The 24,536-nt window shown below is 37.5% G+C and overlaps 1 protein-coding gene across 1 annotated transcript in view; it reads right to left on the bottom strand.

The window, feature by feature from the left end:
- The window catches only part of LOC145673659 (uncharacterized), a 38,593-nt gene that overhangs the window by 13,719 nt on the left and 338 nt on the right, over nt 1–24,536 (bottom strand). The gene's annotated exons all lie outside the window — the stretch shown is intronic.

The following is a 24,536-nucleotide window of genomic DNA, read 5'->3' as shown; positions in this document are numbered from 1 at the left end:
GATCAGAGAAAGTTTGAGAGCCCTCACAGAATATTTGCGGGACCAAGAAATATATTGGCGATCCTGCCTCGAGTGACTAGTGTCCATCTTTGCTGTTTATTGTTCCAGATTCGATATTTGGTGGTGTATACCTGCTGATCATAATCAAGGGACGTAAAACGAAAGAGATTAAAATAGAATGAGGTACGAAGACTACATACTACCCCATACAGAATCAGTATATGTTCACATGCCTTCACAAGGCATACAATGCAACTAGTTAATGTTTTATGGACATTTAGCAAGTGTATGTTCTATCAATACTGGAATTACGAAATTTAATTGTCTTTTAAAAATTGTCAATAGTACAAATTTATGATATCCATAATTTGTTATATGACGAGAAAGAACATTAACTTGTTAACTTTATGAACTATTAAGTAAACTTCAAACAAATCAACGAATTAATGTTCAAACAGACAGTTATCGACCATCTGGCGCTAAGGCAATGTTTGTTAGTTTACATAGTGTATCACACAAAATATTGAATAGCATTATTTCATGTAGTCAAAAGTAAGAAATACCTTAGAATAGTAAGTTGTAAGGAATACCTATTTATTCTTAACCCCTTCCACACAAATGATGTAAGTGCATGTCATGATGCTTGTGTCAATTATCAGTGACGTACTTCAGGAAGGCTTCCCTCTACTCACTTGGCCGTTCTCCCCCTCTCGCAAGCTAAGACATATTCAATTGCACTGTCTGTCTTTTGTGACTAGCATGCTTTCTAGCAAATTGAGTTCCAGTTAGAGGTCTGCACGGGCCGGAATTTTTAAACCGGGTCCGGCCCGGCCCGTGAATTTATAATGTGAGTCCCGATCAGAGTCCGAAATATGTTTTAGTTTTTAGGCCCGAGTTCGTGTGATAAATGAGCCCGAATTACAGAAATGTAATAATTAGCGCAAAATTTTATCTTTATTTACAGCAAGTAGAGGTTTAATTTTGTAGTTGTGCTTTAAAAGTTCTCTCGAAAGAACGGTCCAATAAACATCGTTGTACCGGATATTTACAAAGTTAGGCCCGAGAAATATGGTTGTACTGTATATTTAAAAATTTACGGCCAGAGCCTGTGCAGACCTCTAGTTCGAGTACAACAGCTTCACATTTTGATTTTTCTCCAGGGCAACATTTTCTGGAGAAAAAAAAAAAAAAAAACCTTGTTCATGATTTCATTTCAAAGAGACAAAGCTTACATTTTAATAACAAGTAGCAATGTTACATGTAGACCACGTGAAGAAGTTTGGTTTGTATGATGTAATATTCTAAATATTGAAACCGGATTTGGTGGTAGATTTAAATCGCATTCGGTTTTACTAGACAGAGTGGAGATGGAATATATTCTTCGGATGCTTAATTGATTCCAGAATACAGCTTCTCGCTCGTTAATACAGTTTTATTCTGTAATGATCAACGCTAAAATAGCAAGTGGTTGGGTTATGTCCCTTCCGGTTTGAATAGACGGTTAATAGAAAATGATAGGCCTACTTTTAGAAAGGTAAATAGATTAAGAAACAGCTTCTCACTATCTGTTATTTTTGCTTTATGTAGATCAACAACGAAACCGGAAGTTGTAGTGGATTTTTTTTATCACTTCCGTCTTTAGTAGAGAGTTCAGAACGGAGATAAAGTATTTATTATGCTTCAAAGACACACTTAATCGATTGCAGCAAATTGCTCCTCGCTATCTAGTCCGTTGTTGATCAATAGGGGCACGAGTTTTTCGCACTAAGAATTTGAAGATTTCGCGTTTCGTTTTTCACATTTCGCGTTTTGTCGCATTTTTCAAATAAAATTTCGCCTTTTGTAGCTCTGTGTAAAAGAATTCTCCGACATTTTTACAATTGCTCCTTTTATTCACAGATCACTATAAAAATAAACCATTAACTATCTAAAAACAAAATTCACTGAATATTTCACTTGACAATGTCAATTTCATTTATAAAAAATTATACTTTTTCAAATCAAACTGAGGAAAATCAGTAACTCAACTAACTGTGAGTAGGAAAGTTTTGCTGTCTTCTGAAAATACATAGGCACAAGATGCTTTTAAGCATTAAATAATAAGCATGCTACATGTCACTTATCAGTCCATACTTGGAAAAAAAAAATCTCACAATGGGCATTGCTTGTTGGAAGCCACACACATGTAAGTGCATTTACAACAAAGTTGAATCAATCATCACTTCGGAACTCCCCATCCAACTGCGATGGTGATAGCTAACGGGCAACATGTTCCGTATAGTCGTGTCCTAATCACCCAAAATGCACAGTTCATGCCATGTTCTACCGTTCCGTCAGCGGAAAACTAATGTTTCTAAAGTAATGAAAACGATTTTTTAAAATGTCGCGTTATATCGTGTATTGTTAGAAATTTCGCGCAAAACTGCCGATTTCGCAACGGAAACCAATAAAAATACGCATATCATAAAACGTCAAGCAACTGAAAATTACTTAATTCTGATGGATTTCGTTTTATCGCGCATTGCGAAAAAACGTACATCTAGTGATCAACATTAAAACTGGAAATGGTTTGTTTATTTTACCACTTTCGGTTTGAATGTCACCTACATCAACGAATAGTTTCCTAGCTTGTCTCCAGGACGGACACACACACACACTATATATATATATATATATATATATATATATATATATACATACATATATATATATACATACATATATATACATACATATATATATATATATATACATACATATATATATATATATATATATATATATATATACATATATATATACATACATATATATATATATACATACATACATATATATATATATATATATATATATATATATATATATATATACAGGGTGGGCCATTTTAATTAATCCACGGAAATATCTGAAAAATGATAAAACATAGAAGAAATGTTTCAAGTACACGCTATATATTGCTAAGGGGGAAAACCAATTCCGCCAAAAGTACCCCTCCCCGCCCCCCCTAAATGGGGGTAACGGGGGGTAACTTTGAAATGTCAAATGGGAACATGGGTCGAGTAATACCTCGTTCGAAAGGTCTTGGAAAACTAAGTAACGCTGTACTAAAAGATGTTCCATATTGTGCACCGGTTTCAAAATGGCCGCCATAATATGGTTCGGAAACTCCAGTACCCGTAGTGTGAAAACCATGGAGGGTAAATGAATGGAACAAAATTGAAATACATAAATATCATAGGGCATATCGAACGGTGTGGTCCCTGTGATCCCAGTGGTCTTCCTAAAGGGGTCTTGGGGGCTAACTTCAAAATTTCAAATAGTAACATGAGTCGAGTGGTATCTCGTTCGATAAATCTTACAAAATCTAACATATTGCAGGAGAAAACGATTGATGTGAAATGGCAGTGTTCTCAAAAGGCCGCCGAAACATAGTATCCGTGTCAGAGAAAAGGTTTAGTACCCGTAGTATGAAAGCGATTGGAGATAAATCAACAAAAGAAAAACTGGAGTAGCTAACTGACGTAAGGCACATCGAGAGGTGTTGTTGGGGTGACTCCAAGGGCCAACTGAAAGGTATCCGGGGCCAACTTGAAAATTTCAAATAGCAGCTTGAAGCGAGTAACATCACGTTACATAGACAAATGAATATCAAACAGCTTCTGTAAGAAAATTTTCGACATGAGACAGTTTTCAAAATGATCGCAAAGACTGTGTCTAAGAAAACGTCTAGTGCCCATAGTATGAATACGGTTAGACATAACTGAAAATAACGAAAATTAAATAGGAAAACCACGGAGGCGTTCCAAGGCTCGAGAATAATACAACAGAGATAAAAATATTAGAGTGAAATTGCCATAATGTATAGAGAGAAATCCAAGTCCTGCAAAATAATCTCTCCCTGCGCTCTGTATGTGAGTGGGATGGAAAGTAAAGTGAAAGTTCAAACGAGAACTCTACTTTAATTCGTAAATTAAGGCTAACCTTACAAATAGGTATGGTGTGGTTGAAACATTTGCTTGTAAGGATGACGCTGTAGTGACTAAAAAAAGAGAAACTTTTATGCAATGCGTGCTGGTTATTCAGAAAGCATTTCGGGGGTATACGTACACACCGTTTCGTCCCTCAAGCTCACAATATGACGTGAATGCTAATAGTTAATCAAAATGTAACTGTGGCCATCCGCGTTAACTTAGTGCACCAAATCTCTATGCATGAAGTCTGCCTTCCAAACAGCATTGGGTAGGTCAAGCGTACGCCCGAACCATTGTCCAGACGGACATTGAAATTTTGAAGTTAGCCCACAAGACCCCTTCAGGGAGGCCACTGGGATCACAGGGATTACATCATTCGATATGCCCTATGATATTTACGTATTTCAATTTTGTTCCATTCATTTACCTTCCATGGTTTTCATACTACGGGTACTGGAGTTTCCGAACCATACCATGGCGGCCATTTTGAAACTGGTGCACAATATGAAACATCTTTTGGTACAGCGTTACTTAGTTTTCCAAGACCTTTCGAACGAGGTATTACTCGACCCATGTTCCCATTTGACACTTCAAAGTTACCCCCCGTTACCCCCATTTAGGGGGGCGGGGAGGGGTACTTTTGGCGGAATTGGTTTTCCCCCTTAGCAATATATAACGTGTACTTGAAACATTTCTTCTATGTTTTATCATTTTTCAGATATTTCCGTGGATTAATTAAAATGGCTCACCCTGTATATATAAATAATGAACAGACAATATAATTATATTAAGGAGTTTTGGTGAATCACCCTTCTTGAAAAGCATCTATGAACCCAACATTCTCGAAAGAAAAGTTAATTCATCATTTACACATTTCTAATGGCCTGAGTACTAACCCATAACCTCTTATTCTGAACATATGACAGCCATAGGAGAAATCTTTCATATAAGACATTCCTCATTTTGAGGTTTAAAAATAATAATATAGAAGTACACAGTTAACGGATCAACTCTAAGTTTCTAGAACAATATAGCAGAGTGAAAACATTTTTAAATAGAACTAACAGCACGTTTGTAGGTAACGCGGACGAATTTAGAAAAGTGAAAACAAAAACAATTCCAGTTCCGTGAAATGAAAGTATTATAAAAACCGTAGACAATTCAGTCTAGGTGTGCAGAAGAATCTATCAACCTCCTAGTTACCACTCTTGCTTCGTAGAAAAGAAACGTGTTGGCAACATTGATGTTGCTGTGTGATACAGTTAGTGCAGGAGGGTGTACTGGGATTGGTGGTATGGGAATGTGGGGGGGAAATGGAGTGCATAGCGCAAGCTGCACATGAGGTAGAGGTGGAAGCAGTGGAATGAAAATGTGGAGGAGTCGGTGAAGAGCAGTGTTGATAGGAGGTTGTGAGAGAATTGGTGGGATGGGAATGTGGGAGGGGAGCGGAGTGCGTAGTGCAAGGTGCACATGAGGTAGAGGTGGAAGCAGCGGAATTAAAAGGTGGAGGAGTCGGCGAAGAATGGTGTTGATAGGTTGTGAGAGAATTGGTGGAATGGGAATGTGGGAGGAAGGAAGAGGAAGGTGAGTGAGTTGGGTGCGGGGAGGAAGGTCGGGATGGTTTGGAGGAGTAGAAGCGGTTATGAGGACTTGGAGAACGGGAACGGGAGGGAGCAAAATGGACAGAAGCGGATTGGGAATTTGAAAGAGTATTAACATGGAGACGGAGTTGAGATATTTGATCTGTTAGTTCGGAAATAGCCTGCGCTGTGGTATCGGTCGCGGTTGTGGAATGTGTCTTTGTTTCGTTTTCCCGTTTGTGAACAAGGTGGTTGGTCCGTTCCAGTAAGGTTACTTCATCTAGGAGGGTAGAATAGTCAGGAATTGAGCGTGTCCCGAACCAACGAATATATTCAGGTAACATATTAGAAACACATTCTAACAAAAATTCCTGAAAGTCTAGGTGGGTATAAGCTTGGTCTGCTAAATGCTTTTTGGAAAAGACATAATGAGAGAGAGGTTCGTTGGGGAGCTGAACGCGTGAGCGGTATTGGTGAATACGGGAACGGGGGACCTGATCTTGACCAAACTGACGTAAGAATTTTGATTGGATGGTTGCCCAAGGTTGGGATGAGAGGTTCTGGGTGGAAAACCAGAAATGGGCGGGTCCAACTAAGGATTTCTCAAAAATCTGCACACATTTTGAGTCTGACCAATTATTCACTAATGCGATTTTGAGAAAATTCTTTAAGAATAATTCCGCGGATGGGTGCGTACTTGGATCATATATGTCGGGAATGATAGAAACTGTACCAGAAGTATTATTGATATTGTTGTCTGAAGTGGAATTCATGGTGAGAGGTATGAAAGATGCTTGTCTACGAGTTATAGGCATATCATAACAGAAAATATAAGTATAATGAAATATGAAAATAAAAGTCTTGCCTTACAAGTATGTGAAATGTACACAAGACAGTCTTGACAACGAGAGCTTAAATTCCTCGGGGGGAGCCATAACAAATCTTTAAAAAATAATATGATTGATTGAATGCCATAGGGCAGGTAGTAGAGAGTTAGAAATTCACTTTTATAGGCTTTACATGAAGAAAACTAATTTATTACAACAATATATAACCAAGTGCATATAAGATAAACCATTACCAAAAGAGCTTATTAAATGAATGATATTTACAAGATAATTGAAGGGTTCACATTCTCGTCTTACATGTCAGGACTGTCTATGTGTATTTTTCACCAGAGTCACTAACAGAGCTCTATGCGAGCGTACTTACAGTGTCTTTACGTCCATTGCCATCAGTAACAGAACAACTCCTTCCCAATGTCACTTTTCTACGAAGCAAGAGTGGTAACTAGGAGGTTGATAGATTCTTCTGCACACCTAGACTGAATTGTCTACGGTTTTTATAATACTTTCATTTCATGGAACTGGAATTGTTTTTGTTTTCACTTTTCTTTCCATTTTTTTTCTTCCTTTCATATACTGAAATTTGATTATAAACAGCCTTGCCTACAACCTAACAGAGATACTCGTACACAGGCGTACTTTCATTTTTTTGATCCACGTCCTTTTTCTGAGTTCCTTTCATTCACGTCCTACTTCCTGGACCCGTGCTCCACCCGCCCTGGGACAGCCATTTCCAGAACCCAGAGGGATGCAGCCAGCAATGTCTCCAGAGATTTCCTGTTCCTGAGAGATACAAACAGCCCTGTTCCTGAGAAATGCAGCCAGCAATGTCTCCAGAGATTTCCTGTTCCTGAGAGATGCAAACAGTCTTGTTCCTGAGAAATGCAGCCAGCAATGTCTCCAGAGAATTCCTGTTCCTGAGAGATCCACACAGCCCTGTCTCCAGAGACTTCTAGCTTCAGAGCGACGCAGCCAGCCCTGCTCCTAGTGCTCCGGTACGATATGCAACCAGCACTTCTCCACGGCATTCCAGTTTGCAGCCTTCTGCATTTTCACATGGACCTTCTTCGCATGTCAGTGTTTTTTTTTTTTTCATCCCATGTGTTCACACCCTTTAGTGTTTTATTTTGAGGTTTAAAAGTCACTAGTTCATAAGAACAGATGACAGACATTTTTTTGAGCCGAGGATTAAGACATTCCTCATTTTGAGGTTTAAAAATAATAATATAGAAGTACACAGTTAACGGATCAACTCTAAGTTTCTAGAACAATATAGCAGAGTGAAAACATTTTTAAATAGAACTAACAGCACGTTTGTAGGTAACGCGGACGAATTTAGAAAAGTGAAAACAAAAACAATTCCAGTTCCGTGAAATGAAAGTATTATAAAAACCGTAGACAATTCAGTCTAGGTGTGCAGAAGAATCTATCAACCTCCTAGTTACCACTCTTGCTTCGTAGAAAAGTGACATTGGGAAGGAGTTGTTCTGTTACTGATGGCAATGGACGTAAAGACACTGTAAGTACGCTCGCATAGAGCTCTGTTAGTGACTCTGGTGAAAAATACACATAGACAGTCCTGACATGTAAGACGAGAATGTGAACCCTTCAATTATCTTGTAAATATCATTCATTTAATAAGCTCTTTTGGTAATGGTTTATCTTATATGCACTTGGTTATATATTGTTGTAATAAATTAGTTTTCTTCATGTAAAGCCTATAAAAGTGAATTTCTAACTCTATACTACCTGCCCTATGGCATTCAATCAATCATACTATATATTTTTTAAAGATTTGTTACATATGCCACAATTATAGTGCGAAGAGAAATATACTGAAGTTATTTTTAGTTTGTTAGGTAAAAGAAAACTCATTATCGAAATCATCATTAAACATCAGATCTAGCAACAATTCCTTCTCCGGTATTCTCTTACTTGAGAACAGTTGGGGTTTACCAATGTTTCTAATACTCTTAATAGTTTCAACTGGGTTAATATTTTGTGAATAGAACTATCGAGTAACATCAGGTGTAGTCAGGCCTGTATTTAGATAGGTACTATTCTGTGCTCAAGCACAGGACGGCAGAATTTAGGGGGCGGAAACATTTTGGAATTTTTAAAACATTCACGATAATGTAATATTTAAAACTAGCAACCCGCAGAGACCCGCGCAAGCGCGAGAAAATATCGTGTTCAATTGGCTGTAATTACAGTGGTTAACTAATTAGTTAGCTTATCTGATTATTTTTAAGAAGTAATCGTCTCCACCCCCACCTTAAGGGATGAGGATGAACTTGAACATCATGAAAACATACTACTAAACTCAGCGAAATCGAAAGCTATGCATTCAACAATATCTGTCGTTTTCGATTACTTTTAAACTCTCGCCTCCCCCCCCCCCTCACTGAGAAGCGGAGTATGACTGAAGTTGAATTGCATTAAAACTGTCACTATTCATGTCAGCGACTCCAAAAACTATGAATTAAACTCTAATATTGGTCGTTTTTTGGAGGTGATAAATTTTGTGCGGGGGCTGCATATTATTTAGAGCACAGAAGCGCACAATATACAAATACGGAATTGGGCGTAGTAGTTCAATGTAATTCAGCTATACCTTGAGTGCAGTGATTAAATGCTAGAATTTTTGTAGGTCCACGTTCAACCATTTTCAGCATCCGTACATACGCCGCGCCGATTCTGTCAAATTTGAGGCGAATACGCTACACTATAAAAATATTAGATGAGTATAGCCCGTATACTCCCATATATGTTCCATTACATCCCTGCTTGGGTGTAATTAAAGCCAAATCATCTTTTAAATACCTTCATCAGGAAGTGTGCACTAGTCTGTATGCGTGTGACACGAAATGTTTAACTGAGAAACATCAAAACTATATATAAAATAAATAAATAAATAAATAAATAAATAAATGTGACAACTCAAATATTCCAAGTTCCTTAGTTAAAGGAAGAAGAAGATTACTTTTGAGCGCAACGAACGATAGCTTGACAGAAGAGATCATTTACTACCCTAAAACTCGAAAACTATGGGTCATATTATATGAAAACTACATTAAGTAGGCCTAGTCTCTACTCATTTAGTGGTATGATAAGTCCAGCACAGGGAATCCAGTCTTTCACGATCGCCTATTTTCCAGATGCGTCAATGTTGCCATCTCAAAGCCATTCTAGATCGTTCCAGTGGATTTGCGATAAGCTAGATATTACACTGAATTCAGGGAATGGCCTAGGAATACCCCCCCCCGGAACTACGAAATTCCGCACGGGGAATATCTGTGATCGTGCTCAACATGAGTTACCAGAATTTTCTTGCAATTCTATTTTCACTCTTGTGTATTGAATCTTCACCCTTTTGACCCAAGGGAAATCTGAAATCATCACTGCCCTATAGGAGCATTTCAGGTGCGCACCCAGAAATTTTTGTTGGGGAGTTAAATACTACAAGCCAATACGTCTATATAGTATTATTGAATGGGTTTCAGCTGGTATTATTCTGTACCCGATCAGTAATTGTAAAACACTTCTATGTTTTCAGGGGGGGAAAAATGACAACTAAGTTGTTTTTAAAAGAGAAAGTACAGATAAAGTGTAAAATCAAATGTTTATGCTACTCAATCATTTCCCTGTTAAACAATTTTTTTTTTTTTTTGTAAGGGGTCCGGACCGCGTAGGTGCGCCACTGAATCATTCGGTGTTTAAAAGTATACCTACTAATTTAAAATCATTGCATTCGTGAAATTCAAAGACTTAAAAAGAATAAAAGTACACCCTATTTTTGAGTTGATTGGAATGACGTAATGCAGAAAAGCATGAAACAAATCATAACATGTAGCAATCCTTTCTCTTAATCTATAACAAACACAGAAAATCAACTGAACAACGTCCAGAAGCAATTTGACTCACTTTCCTCCCCTCCTTTATGATGACACGCTGCTTACTCATTCTATTCAGAATGGCACCGTATCAAAAAATCTTATGACTCAGTAGATACACACAAACAATCAAGTAAAGCTATTATTTAGTCTGGGTCTTATTCATTCTAGTATATTCTTGGGTATTATTAATAATTATAATAATAAATTACGAATTATTCTTTCATTCGAGAAAATCTGAGTTACAAATAGAAAACTCAGAGCAATAAAATTTGGTAATGTAGAAAGCCAAGGAAGTAGAGTTAATCTTGAATGTGTCAAAGAAATTGGAAATTGCTTATAAGGAATACTAAATAAATTTTATTTCTACTATTACTGTTTAACCTTGATAAACAACTATGTGTATCCGTTGAACTAAAATAACGGTAATTCAAAGACTAGGGTTGGGAGTACGATCAAACTGTATAGAGTATTACTCCCCACACTTACAGAAAGTTATATTTTGAAATTTTACAGATCAGCTACGTCCGTCCGTTCGTATCTTGACACACATCAGCTCAAACGAAAAGAGCGAGAAACTCTTTCGATATGAATAAAGTAGTCTCAGCAAATGTTCCATCTCTGCTCTTGTACTATTGCAACCGGAAGTGCAAGAACGGCGAAAAATAGCTTTCAATGTATGCAATAACTACATACTTAGCGATACAATAATAGATTCCATCTAAGTTCTAATCTCTTTATCGAACTCTGAAACAGGGAGGTAACTTGTAGGGAGCAGCCACATCAAGATTGAAGTTTCTTACTCCATATAATACGATACGAAAGTATAAATGAAGCATGAATAGGTTCATTACAAAAATGAAACTAAAATCTGATGAGGGTCTATTTAAATAGAATAACTACTATTAGGGTCCCAGAAATAATATATATATTCCTCAAGACTAGGCTGAGTCAAATATTGTCCCTTTAATGTAACTAGTGAAGCACGGATTGGACTCACCACAGGCGCGCATCCAGAAATTTTTGTTGGGAGAGATCTAAGCTTTGGGATGGTCCAATACTACAAGCCGCTACGTATATGTAGTATTCGGTGGGGGCACTCGGTCGAAAAAGTATAAGCTCTTCCAGAGCAGACATCCTGAGTAAGGTTTTGCTCATTCACACCAAGGCAAATAACGGGGTGGTACTTATAGGTCCCAGGCCGCTTCCTTCCTTTCCCAAACCTTTCTTCCTTCCCTTTCCTCGGATAGTGTGCTCGCCGAAGGGAGTCATCCCTCATACGTAAGGGCTAACATAGCTATAAATCCCGATAGCCCAGAAATGTAAAAATTCTAAATCCTATGTAGTATTGAATGGGTATTATTCTGCACCCGAAAAGACTAAGTATTTGGAAAACAGTTCCATCTATATTTACAGAAAAAATGATAGGACTAGATTGTTTTTATAAGAGGAGTACAGATGATGATCAAATTTTTATGGTACCTCAATTATTTCCCTGTTAAATATAGTTTTATTGAAAAAGTGCAGAAATGTATGTTGAGTTGGTGAGGTTTTTTTTTGGGGGGGGGGGCGGACCAGTTATAACTACTGGTTGCAATAGAGTACTAAGATCAAAGATAGAATCTGTTTCTTGGACGCTGAATCTATATCAAGAAGCCATTAATCGCTCTCTTATACTATGTTTATGTTCTATGGCATAAAAGATTGAAACCAATGTTCTTAATTTGAACCAATTTCGATTTGAGTACAGGGTTAATAGAGGAGATTAATCTATTCTTGGGACGCGGAATAGATTCGAGAAAAGTCTCTCTCGATATCTTAGTTTTCACTCTATGAAAACCATAATTGAAACCGGATGTAGTAAATATCAACTACTTCCGGTTTTGGTAGAAAAAATGAAATCTAAGTTTTACGTCCGACGATTATGCCGGTTAGGCTAAAGGAGACTGATTATGATAAATTAATGAAATGGTGGAATAAAAAAAGTGGGAAGAAACGGGAGAACCCCGAGAAAACCCAGGAGCACAGCGTTTGTCCACCACAAAGTCCACACGGCGCGAGCTGGGATCGAACCAGGGACCTCAAACACCGGAGGTGAACGCTCTATCACTGAGCCACCGCGCCCCCCAACGGGTTTTGGTAGAGTATTGCGTGTTGTGAATGATATGTTCTTTTGAGATAGTGAATCGATTGCAGGAAAATATTTGTCCCTCATTTTTGTTGTATGGCGATAAACGTAGAAATCAGAAAAACTTAATCTTAACCGTTTCCGGTTTGAATAGAGCTTCACCTGAAAAGACTATACCTATTCTTGGGTCATTGAATCGATTGCAAAAACAGCTTAATATATTTTACCAGTTTTGCTCTACGGAAATCAGTATTGAAACTGGAATACTAAATCTGAACTACTTTCGGTCTTAGTAGAGTATTGCGCATAGTCATATGTTGTCTTGAGAGACTGAATAGTTTACAAAAACACACTTCTCGTTATCTGTTACGGTTTTCGTTCTATGACAAACATGAAACCAGCAATAGCTAATTTGAACCTCTCCCGGTTTGAATAAAGGGCTAATGGAGAAGATTGAACCTATTCTTCTTGGCACGCTGAATTGATTACAAAAAAACCTGCAACTCGAAGACAAAGCCGTCCTATAAAACTTCTGAGACATTCATGAGCATAGTTTAGAAGTCTAATAAAAATATTTATGATAAATTCTAGGAGGGGCAAGATTATTTTGAAATTTTTCTAGGGAGCCCACATACTACTGCTTCCCTCGATAGAAGTTCCAAGTTACGACGCTACCCGGAAGTGGTTGAAATCCGTTACAACTTTCAGCTTCAACAATCTCCATGGACGAAAAACGGCAATCTACTGTGAGAAAATACTTAATGAATTTAGTGCCATAAGAATAGGTCCAATCTGTGCTCAAAGTCCTCTTTGTAATCAAAAGTGGAAACAATCTATTCTGTTTAAATATTGGTCGTCGTGGAAAAGACAAGATAGCGTGGGACTCAGCAGCATTCCAAGAGCAGACGGCACTTTCGTTCTAGAATAGGAAAGTCACATCGACAATGGCGGTAAAAGCTGGCTTTACACCCACCCACTCTTTTCGTCGCAAAATCATTCCTTGGCTTTGCGGCTTCCAGTGATGATTTTCCATGAAGGCTTTCTATATGACCTGATATCAGATACAAAATATTGCAAGAACAATTAATTTACCATTGTAATCACATATCTAGTGTTGCCCGCGAGACGAGAAGTATAAACAAATCTAGTCTCGTCTAGATTTGTTTTTTTAATGTGACTAGTAATAACACGAAAATGGTACTTTGTATTTTGAAGCTCATCGAATACTGAATAAATAGAAGTAAAAATGGGAAACAGTTTTGTGTGCTGTGTCCGTATACTGTGATTCTCCCAATATGGTTGGATATGCTACTTAATCTGTAATTTACTGCCTGATACAAACAGTAAATAGTAGTCTCTTCAGTTCTGCAATACGATTGTATCGTTACGTGTGCTACATAACACCTGAACCACAAGTACACAGGATGTTTCAAAACACCACCAACAACGTTTGGGAGGTGATTCCTGACACCAAAATAAGACAAAAAGTATAGACCATCCTGGGTGCGCAAATGCTTCCTTTCGGAGCTATAGGCTCTCGAAAACATGAAAATGAATTTAAAAGTCCATAGCTCCAAATCTAAGGGACCTACCGTAGTCAGTTCAAGATTTTACTTAGGAACTAATTAGTATGTGCCCTATCCAAATACCTATGTTTCACAATCCTGTGGTACTTCCGCAACAATGTTTATGGAGGTAGTTGGTGAGTATTTCAAATTATATACCCATAGCCAAACTCCCTCTTTAGAAATTATTGCAAAAGTACCGGTACCACAAGATTGTGAAACTTGGATAGGGCACATACTAGTTCCTAAGTGAAGTCTTGAACCTACTACGGTAGGTCCCATAGTTTTGGAGCTATGGACTTTTAAAGTTCATTTTTTCATGTTTTCGAGAGCCTATAAATCCGAAAGGGAGCATTTGTGCACCCAGGATGGTCTATACTTTTTCTTATTTTGGTGTCAGGAATCTCCTCCCGAACGTTGTCGGTGTTGTTACATCCTGTATATGTTTTTAGTAGGACTACAATATTTTTGTCGCTTGTGTATTAAAATATTCTTCGTGTTTGTGTTAAAATATTAAGGTTTTAAACCAGAGCACGGAAACTCATGTGTTAGATCCCATGATGATCGAAAATTCGAGTCTGGAGTCTTTATATAACTCACGGCCAAAACACGTGGGCCAATGTATTAATTCATATTTGTATTATTATGACTTGCTTTTCAGAACTGACACCTAGATCAGAATATTTTTTTGAATATTGGTTATATCTTTATTGTAAATATAGGTTCGAAAATATTTATAGAATTTGCTTAAACGTTCAGTGGACAGACAACATGCAGAGTACTATGGCAGTATTGTATCTACGACAGAAAAGAAACTTGAAATATTGCAGAAATTGTGTCACAAAAATCATTACAATTTCTTTTCTTCTAACATTCTGGAAATTTCCCTTTAAAAGTTATCTGAATATGCGAACTTCCTGCTTTCAGTCGACATTTGATCTATCGATCCTACATAGTTGAAAGTGTTCAATTCACCGAAAGCATTACTTATCCTTAATTTTCAGTATTACGGTCATGGGGAATTTCCATGCATCCAGTTTTCTCTACATCTTCATTTTAAGGAGAATGCAAAGGCTCGACTATCACCGAAAGATGGCAGCATGTTCTTATCTTTCCCATATATATTGTATGGGGCGATAATAATCAAAATACGTACTAATTCAATCAAATTAAAGAGACAATATGTGACAGGACACGCAGAGACGGACCAAGGCAAAATTTTCACCTGGACAAAGTGGCTTTTTGGCGCCCCCCATAGTCCTAGCTTACATTTTACATTTTACTACAGTGAATTTGAAATGTATACCCATTTTTCAAATAGAAAAATTAATACTCAAATACATGGTATAGGCATATTTAGTACTTAAAAATAAATATATGGTATCAATTACATTGTGTTATATTTTACCGATATGTACGAGGGCTGTCCAGAAAGTAACATTTTTAAATAAAATAATAGAATGAACAAACCTATTAGCACTTGAAAGGTACACTCTTAAGCTATTTTTCTACATAATCACCATGCAAATTAAGGCACTTATACCGTGGCACACGTTTTACAATACTGTCGCAGTAGAAATCTGCCGTCTGCGATTTCAACCACTTGCTTACACCGGCATGCAGTTCGGCGTTAATAACAAAGCGTTGTGTAGCGATTCATGTCTTCTCGCTGGAAAAGGGTGGTAGTCGCTCAGCACCAAATCCGGGCTGTATTGTGGGTGATCGAATACCTCCCACCCAAGAGCTCTCGGGTGCGCTTGGCCCTGTGTGGTATTGCCTCACTTGGCCTTCACTCAATATTCCATATACGTATACTTCACATAGTTGGCGATGTATTTCAATTGGCTCTTTTTTTTTTTTTTTTTTTTTTGTCAAAAAGCTAATCATAGAACGCACCTCACAAAAGGCGGGATTTTCTATTGCAGCAAACACTAACACGTCACAGAAAACACAGTAAGAGCGTCAAATTCATCACGCTATCACAGATGTATGCATACTGAGTGTGGCAACATTCTGATACCAAGGTGCTGACTCGAGGCCCGCCCACCGCCGCGATAGAGCAAAACGTCTAGTACTTTTTGACAGCCCTCGTATAAATAATATCGAACAGCATTTATTGAATACTATTACTAATACTGACATCAGTAGCGTAGCCAGGATGTGTGTTTGGGGGGGGGGCAAGTGCTGTTACAGGCACATATAGAAAAATTACAAACAAAGAAATATATAAACATAAAAATATATAAAAAATTACAAACATCAAAGTACCAAAGTACATTGTCGGACCTCTTTGGGGGGGGGCCCGGCCCCTCCGGGCCCCCCCCTTCCCTACGCCACTGACTGACATGATCAATGCTATGTTGTAAATTGTTTTGTTACGCGTATATCTAACATCAGGAATCATTTTACTATATATATATCCGACTATGTAACAATTAACGTGAAATACCAATAAATACATTTCACATATGTTGAACGTGTTTTACGCACAGCAATATAAACAACCCTTTTTATATAGGTCCTAGTAATTGGAAGTCCATAGCATTCATAAAACTTATCACATGAATTTGTACAAAAACTAAACACTCTTACAAGACTAAAGCTTAATAATAGGTTTTATCAAGTATTAGAAATCCTCTTACATTCGTAAGTTTGATAAGGAACCATATCAAATTCAATTTAGGGAACTTTATGAGAAAGCGTCCATATCTTTTTCTTCCATAAAACCAGTACCTTAAAATCTAGAATAATTTACACAAATTGTTTGAATGATTTGGCAAGAACTTACATAGGGAAACAACAACATCTAGACACTGCATTGGAAAAGTTTACAAAGAACAAGGCCCGCTATAAACAATACCAACTGCCCCTCCACTTTTTCTTCTACATGCCATATCACTATTTGTCGATACAGCCCCCCCCCCCATGTACTACAAAACTCTCCTCTTCCATTGTGGAATGGAAAATTATGCAATTGATGCTACTTTACAAGAATATAAACCGAAACAGTAGAAAACACATTTATAAAATTTACTTTTTGAGGCACGTTTTGACGCCTCTCTAACTGTGGCGCCCCGGGCAGCTGCCCGGCCCTTGTTTCGCCCCTGAGGACACGCCTTCCCATTAGCAACTGTGAACCAATCGTTGCCACGGATTTTGCGTTTCGCTTATTTCAAGCGGAGTGACAGCGCTCCGCTCAGTAACCTCGAACTCCACGGCAACAAACTTGACTGGCAACATTGGCAAGATGAAAGTTTTTGATGAAAACAAGAAGAAAGGATCACGCACAAAAAATTTGTAATTATTCAAGATCCCGGGAGCTATTGCTTCAAGCCTTATTGATAAATATTACAAACTATGTGCAAAGAGAAGTTTAATAATCAGGATAATTAGAATCTTCTTAATAATTGTGTTATTCATTGTTAAGAGCACTTAAATTTTACTCTACAAAAATGTGTTCCGAACACATTCTTTCAACAACGCAAGAAACAAACTACCTGAAAACTACACCTGCACGGGGTATTCTATGATTAATGGTTCAGTTTGTATTTGGGTAAAGTTTAAACTCTGATTTCTTGAATTTGATTGAATTATTCTGAATATTGTTCTATATACACGATACATTGGGAAAATAAGGGAGCGTGCTGCAATCTATTGGTTTATTAAGGTTCTTTCCGGCAGCCGCCAGGGGCTATCCCACTCTAGGATACACAGTTCCCTTAAAATTGTTTCATACAGAAATCAGACAAAATCACAGTGCTCGACATGGACCAGTTAAATTACATACCATCAACATTACGCTAATCTTGATGAAAATCATCTTATGAAAACGCTATGAGGGAACAACTTTTGAGTTACGCCTTTGAAAGATGTTAATTTACTCTTGTCGACTGTCATTATCAAACTTCCGCAATGTTACTTTCAATGATGATTACTAAAACATGCAGGCAACGAACTGTCTAAAATAAAATTACGAAAGAATTAAGGAAATAGCATAGCATTATTCACTATTAAACCATGTAAGTATAATGAACATTGAACATGAGATTACAAAATATTAATCTCTATGACTAGACCTGATTTTGCATAATAGGCTATATAATTTTATATTTCTTTTGTTATAGGGAAGCCTGTGGGTAGGAAGGAGAGAATTCTTGTGTTTTTGAGTTAAATATTCCGACTTCACATCAACCAATAAAACTTTCTAAAACTTCAAAAATCGATGGGTATAGATTATTATTATTCAACATTACGAAACATGATAGGTCCCCACTTTTGTCTTTTCCGCCGGGCCCTGAAAAAGTGTATTATTCTTGTCTTCACGTCCATTACTTCCTAATGAGTTGAGTTGAGGGGGTGAGCGCAACAGTGCTCTAACCCACTTTTTTTTTTTTTTTTTAATGGAAAAGCAATCACAAGTGGTTGAATGTGTCATATATTGTATACATATACAGATGGTCCGCTAAGTGTGACCACAGGACCCAATGAAAACCATGATATGGCGGCCCACAGCATCACCGAGCTGCCGCCATGTTTCACAGTTGGGCGGAGACACTGCAGATCTTAAGCCTCTTTGGGCGTTCTCCACACAAACACGGCCTGTGGTTGGGAATAGGGTGAAGGATGACTCATCCGACCATATCATAGGTTTCCAGTCCTCAACGGTCCAAGTTGCATGGTCGCGGCACCATTTGCGGTGTGCGAAAGCGTTATGGTCCCTGATGAGCGGTTTGGCCCGTGCAACACGACTCCGTAAGTTCATGTCATGCAATTTGCGGCGGACTGTGATTGTCGAAACAGGGTGAGGGAGGTGCTGATTAAATTCCTCTCTCACTTGTTCCGCAGTGGCACGACGGTTCTGCATGACAATGTGCTTTAATACCCGGCGTGACCTGTCATTCATGATTTTCTTCCGCCTCCCCGATGTGGTTTTCCCGTGTGTTGTGTAGGCCGTCATCACCTTCGACACTGTTCCACGCGACACACCTAACACAGTAACCACTGCCGCCACACTCACTCCACATAACCGCGCACCAACAATTTGCCCTCTTTGAAAATCATAGAGGTCTCCCATTTTACACTACCTCCGTCTGCTGCAGCCACTGGACACTGCTGTTCTACTGCACCTAACGTAGTATGGAGACCGACCTAACACCACCACTAGCGGTCTGGCGCTACGGGCGCCACGACACCACTGCCAACCCATACATCTGACGTGTCGCCAACTACAGGTGTTTCCATTTTTCTGATCATCATCTGTATATATATTGTACTAAAACCAACATGTGTTTAACTTTATTTTTCTCTTAAAAATGTGGATTAGACCACTGTTGCGCTCACCCCCTCAGTTGATTTTGAGTTTAACGTCCCGTTCAGCAGCGAGGCTATATAAGACGTGGATCTACTGTAGCATCACATTACCTTACTAAAGTACATTCAAGTAACTGCAATTGACACTAAATGAATTGTATGATAGTTACTTTAAATTTTATCTCTCAAATTTGCCTGTTATATAGCAAGCAACTGTCATTTATAGCAGTGCTCAATACTGAGATTTAAACAGACCTTTGGCATATTGTGGTCATCGTATCAAGATATTTAAAGTAAAAATAAAACACGGTAATTGTCCGTGTGGAAAGAGGGAATATATTATGAAAAGTTATGCATTGTAGAATATGGATATGGGTATTCCATCAGCATATAAGGAAATAAGGCTCTGTATCATATTAAAATTTCATGTACAGTTTTTCCAATTCCAGTATGTTTATCCATTTTTCGAGTCTTTGTTAGTGATTTTTTGAATCATGGTATCATTTCTATATTTCTCATTTTCCCTTGTGACACTAAGAGAATAGTTCTAAAATTTCTTCCAAAATTCGATATTTTTTTGAGAGGCTGAACAAGTGTGTACATATAAGGACAACAGTGATTGAAGATAAGTGTGTTGATATGGTGAGTTTGCGATTTCCGAGATACTTTGTTCTAACATTCGAGTTGCTTGAAGTAAGCTTACACGAAATTTTGTTCAAAATTTTAAGTATTAAAGTATTGAAAATACAAGCTTCTTTTGCCACAAATGGTAGCGTACGCAAAGTGGCTTTCCGGATTCTAACCTTATTTAATGAGATATTATGAACAAATATACGCTTAAAAATCTGGGGGCTGACACCCCCTTGATGAAATTATGTACGCCACTGCACTAGACAATGCTAGTGCTTTTTGTTAAGCACGTAGTACCTTTTATAAAGATGCAGCACTAACAAAAATTTCAGCTTCGGATCGCACAATTATATCGAAAGTTTTCATAAAGAAAAGAGCATAAGCATACAGAAAAGATCCAAAAGATAAATATTTTAAACATAAATAAAGCGAATCTCAAAGAAGGGTTCCTAGCAGTCACTGAGAGGCAAAGAGAATGAAGTTTCAAAATACTTTTGTATAGACCCTATTCGTTCCTGTTGAAGCCCCCTTTTTCAGCACTGAAGCTATACGAGACGCAGATCTACACTTTAAGATAAAGTCCGAACCACTATAATGCGTTCAAATATTTATGCTCTTTCACCAGGAATCGTCAAAAATGAAATTCTCCGTTCAACGAAGTATGCATAAAAAGCCATCATTAATCTTACTGTATAGTTGGATCCTAGTGGTCAAATGAACATCTCCCAGTTGCTGGGAAATGGATCAAACATACAGTACATAAGTACTATCACAGTCATCGAGTTCGTTGTAAGCGTAATACTCTATATACCTTGGTAGTAAGCATCGAAACCAAAGCGCTGACTTCGGAAGGGTCTCGTTACTCAAGCGCCTTCCAGAATTTCTAGAGGTGCTTAGCACACAAACATAAAAGAACAATTTAAAAGGAAAAGAAAAAAAAAAACAATTTGCTGCATTTTCAAATTATAGAAAAATACGCGCTCGAATTTTGTGTTTAAGTAATGTCATTGCCTATCCAACATATAGGTCAAAAGGGTTAGCGTTCAGAATACCTGAACGAGAACTAAGGTAAGGGTTAGAGCACTAGAACCTCCTTGGTTACGCTGTCATACTCCTAGTCAAAACCTTTTACTACTGCGAAAGAAAGTAAAATGAGACGGGACTAACTCGAGGGCACTGGAAAAGACTGACCGTAAGTAATTGTTAAGTACTACCGCCACCTACATTCTGAGAGAACATGATACAACTAGATTGTATTTATAAAGAAAGCAAGAGTACAAATGAAATTAAGAACAAATTTAGGCCACATTAATCACTTCTATTTCAAATAAGCATAGTTTTATTAACAAAGTAGGAATTTATGTCAAGTTATGGAGTGTTTTGGGGAATCCGAAGCCGGTAAACATACTGGACACACAAAATACATGAATGGATAGAGAGAGTTACAGGCCACATTGCACTAGTATCATTATAATACAAAATTATTTCAGTCCGTGAGGGATGCTAATTTCTAATAACTAACACTAATTGCTCCAATACTTTGGTGGCATTCCTATCTTCCTACATTTACTTCAACATGCATAATGGTGCTGAACATGGACCTGTTTTGCTGTTAATTAAGACAATGGCCGTAAAAGATGGAAATAATATTGTAATTATTAGCTTTATAAGTATTTACTCCATGTAAGCACAATATTTTTATTAACTAAGCAACATGAACAAAATATAAAAACTACAGGTAGTTGTTACAATTTTACCTTTAGGACAGTGCAAAATTTAAACCTTAACTTATTGTATTTAGACCACCAACATGAAGCATACTACCATATTTAGGTTGAGCATTGGCATTTACGTGACTGCAAGTAAGTTGAAAAAAAATAGAACTTTCAATTAACCACGATTTTAACCTATAGCCTACAGCGAGCCAAAGGCTTTGGAGCAACAACTAACTTGTAATACTATAATAATAATAATAATAATAATAATAATAATAATAATAATAATAATAATAATAATAATAGTTCGTCCATACTGATGGATCTCCCCTCAGTTCTTCAGACGAAATTAAATGAAATCTAAGTTTTACGTCCCGACGATGATGACTGTTAGGCTAAAAGAGACTGCGATAATGAGAAATGAATGAAATGGTGGAATGAAGAAAGTGGGAGGAAACGGGAGAACCCAGTGGTGCTATTCAACCGGTTCGCTAGAACCGGTTGTTAAAATATTTCAAGTTCGCAGAGCCTTTTGTTATACACACATAAACACGAGCATGCATACATGCGCATGATCTAGTCAAGAGTGAAAGAAAGAAGCCAAAGAAATTAGTGAGAACACCTCTGTACTCTGTCCACTTGCTTGTATTCTTGTGAAAACAACTTTCAATTGTTTCAATTCAATGGACAAATTTGTAAGGGCATTTAGAAATTTGAATATGAATTCCGGGATACATCTATGAGTATAACGAATGTGATACGTATCTAAGGGTCGTCCACATATTACGTAACGCGGCAAAAAAGGAGAGCGGGTTTGGCCTTGCGTTACAAAGTATGACACGAGGAAGGAGGGGGGCTAACGTCTTCGTTACGTAACATGTTTCTTCTGTAATCTTTATATTTATTCTCAGGTTTATATGCAATCTTATACACAAATAATTTTATTAAGTTCTGTTCATTTTTATAAATAAATATTTATATTGTTTTGGAAAATTGAGCACATACAGCTTGTATAAATTAACTAATGCAGAAGGGATTTGAAGACGCTACTCGACACCAGTATGACTGGTGACGAATCCTGCGCGTATTACAGTACAATAAAGTTGTTTTGTAGCTATCGTCGCAATGCATTTACGGTACACGCTTTTCTGGAGTTAGTTGTTAGCGATGGTAACTACCGCTTGAAAATGCTTTCACGTTCCCACTCGTATCGCTATTTGATAATAGGTTTGAAACTTTTGATTTGAATCCTTACCCATTCACTCTTCCAAGGGGTTTCGCATGTGAAACAGAAGAAACTTTTTCGTGAAATATTTTCCGCGGCAGAATGATCCAAGCAAAATAAGATATTAAAAACGAATTTGTCTGATATTGATCTTAAACTGAATTTTTTTCGAATCTTTAGATTTGAATTTTCCAACAGAAAGAGAGTTTATTCGCATTCTGGCACTGATTTCGGACAAGAATAATTTGAAAAACGGTAAACTGAAATCCAAAGAAGATGGTCGAAAGCTTGTTTACAAACGAGGTGTCCTTGCTCCTTTACATGTGCAGCCACATCAAATCTGATCTACGTGCAAGAGAAATCTTTGCATCATCGACACTGGGAAACTTCAAACACAGGAAACATCCTGGATTCCAGAGAGAAAGAGAGAGAGAGAAAGAGAGAGACGGTTGTCAAAAGATTAGAATAGCACCACTGGGAGAACCCCGAGAAAACCCACGCACACGGTGTTTATCAACTACAAAGCTAGTTCTTCAGACGAATGTGGAGATTATACCCATAAATAGATTCTCTGCTGAATTTCTTCTTTCCCATTGGTAACTTAATGCTTCAATATTATAGTCCCGCTAGCCAATTTGAAAGTAAACAAATAATAAGTAACAGAATGGCCGCGTGCACGGGGGACAATTGCCCCACTGGAGTTTGAAAGGGATTAGATTTTTAGAAATATCTGTCAAAACAATTTCCTTAGTCATCCTTTATAGAACTTAATACATTTGCTGCAGTTCATGGAATGTGCATTAATGATGATTATTTTACTTTAAATAAATATTATGTGCATTAAAGTGCGTATATTCGCGATTTCGCTTGTGTTTCGGGGTGCTGGCCCCTCTGGAATAAACAAAACCTGCGGTTGTTTGTGAATAGCAGTGATTTAACATCAAGTCGGGCACGTACCCCTAGTGCAGTGGTTTTCAAACTTTTTTGACTGACGATACACTTTCTGTACGTTCAGAACATCACATACTTGTTCGATATTTTTATTATAAATAATAATAATAGTAAATATATATATATATTGTAATAGTGAAATCTATTAGTTTTTATAATGACTATAACACTGAGTGTTATTGCTACCGCTGAAGGTGTTGACTGGTAGGCCTACAGTCTGTCTCGATTTTAACTAATTATTAAATTCTTCGGGATTTTTTAATTCCAAAACTTGTGTCGCGAAACAGAGGTTGAGTGTCACCGCACTCGTGTTTCTCTCAAATTTAGGGGCTAATAAAGAACTGGCCTGGTTACATCCATCGGTTTTGTTGATTTAAAAATCAAACTCAATACTTGAACACCAAAACAAAGATTATATACTAACGAAGGAATAAAATAGAATTATAAAGTAAAATATCAAAATATAGGCATAGCCGGAAGTTATGAGTAGAATAAAAGAATAATATTTATCATATCAAGTGAAGTGGGGAAATTTAGAGAGTAAAGGACCAGGTCATCTTTAAATTGAGGAGACATTGTTTTGAACTTCGACAATTATATACGAGGTCCTGGGTTCGATTTCCGTTAGGGATCATAGAACGTACTATTGTCCTGAGCAGCCTCGCGTTAACAAAGGATGTAAATGTATGAGGCAATACATTATTGCGTAAAAGAAAGTAA

Source organism: Thermobia domestica, chromosome 2, assembly GCF_964235325.1.
Source record: "Thermobia domestica chromosome 2, izTheDome1.hap1.1, whole genome shotgun sequence".
Lineage (NCBI taxonomy): Eukaryota > Metazoa > Arthropoda > Insecta > Zygentoma > Lepismatidae > Thermobia > Thermobia domestica.
The sequence above is the reverse complement of the archived record's forward strand: the minus strand, read 5'-3'. Positions and strand labels throughout refer to the sequence as shown.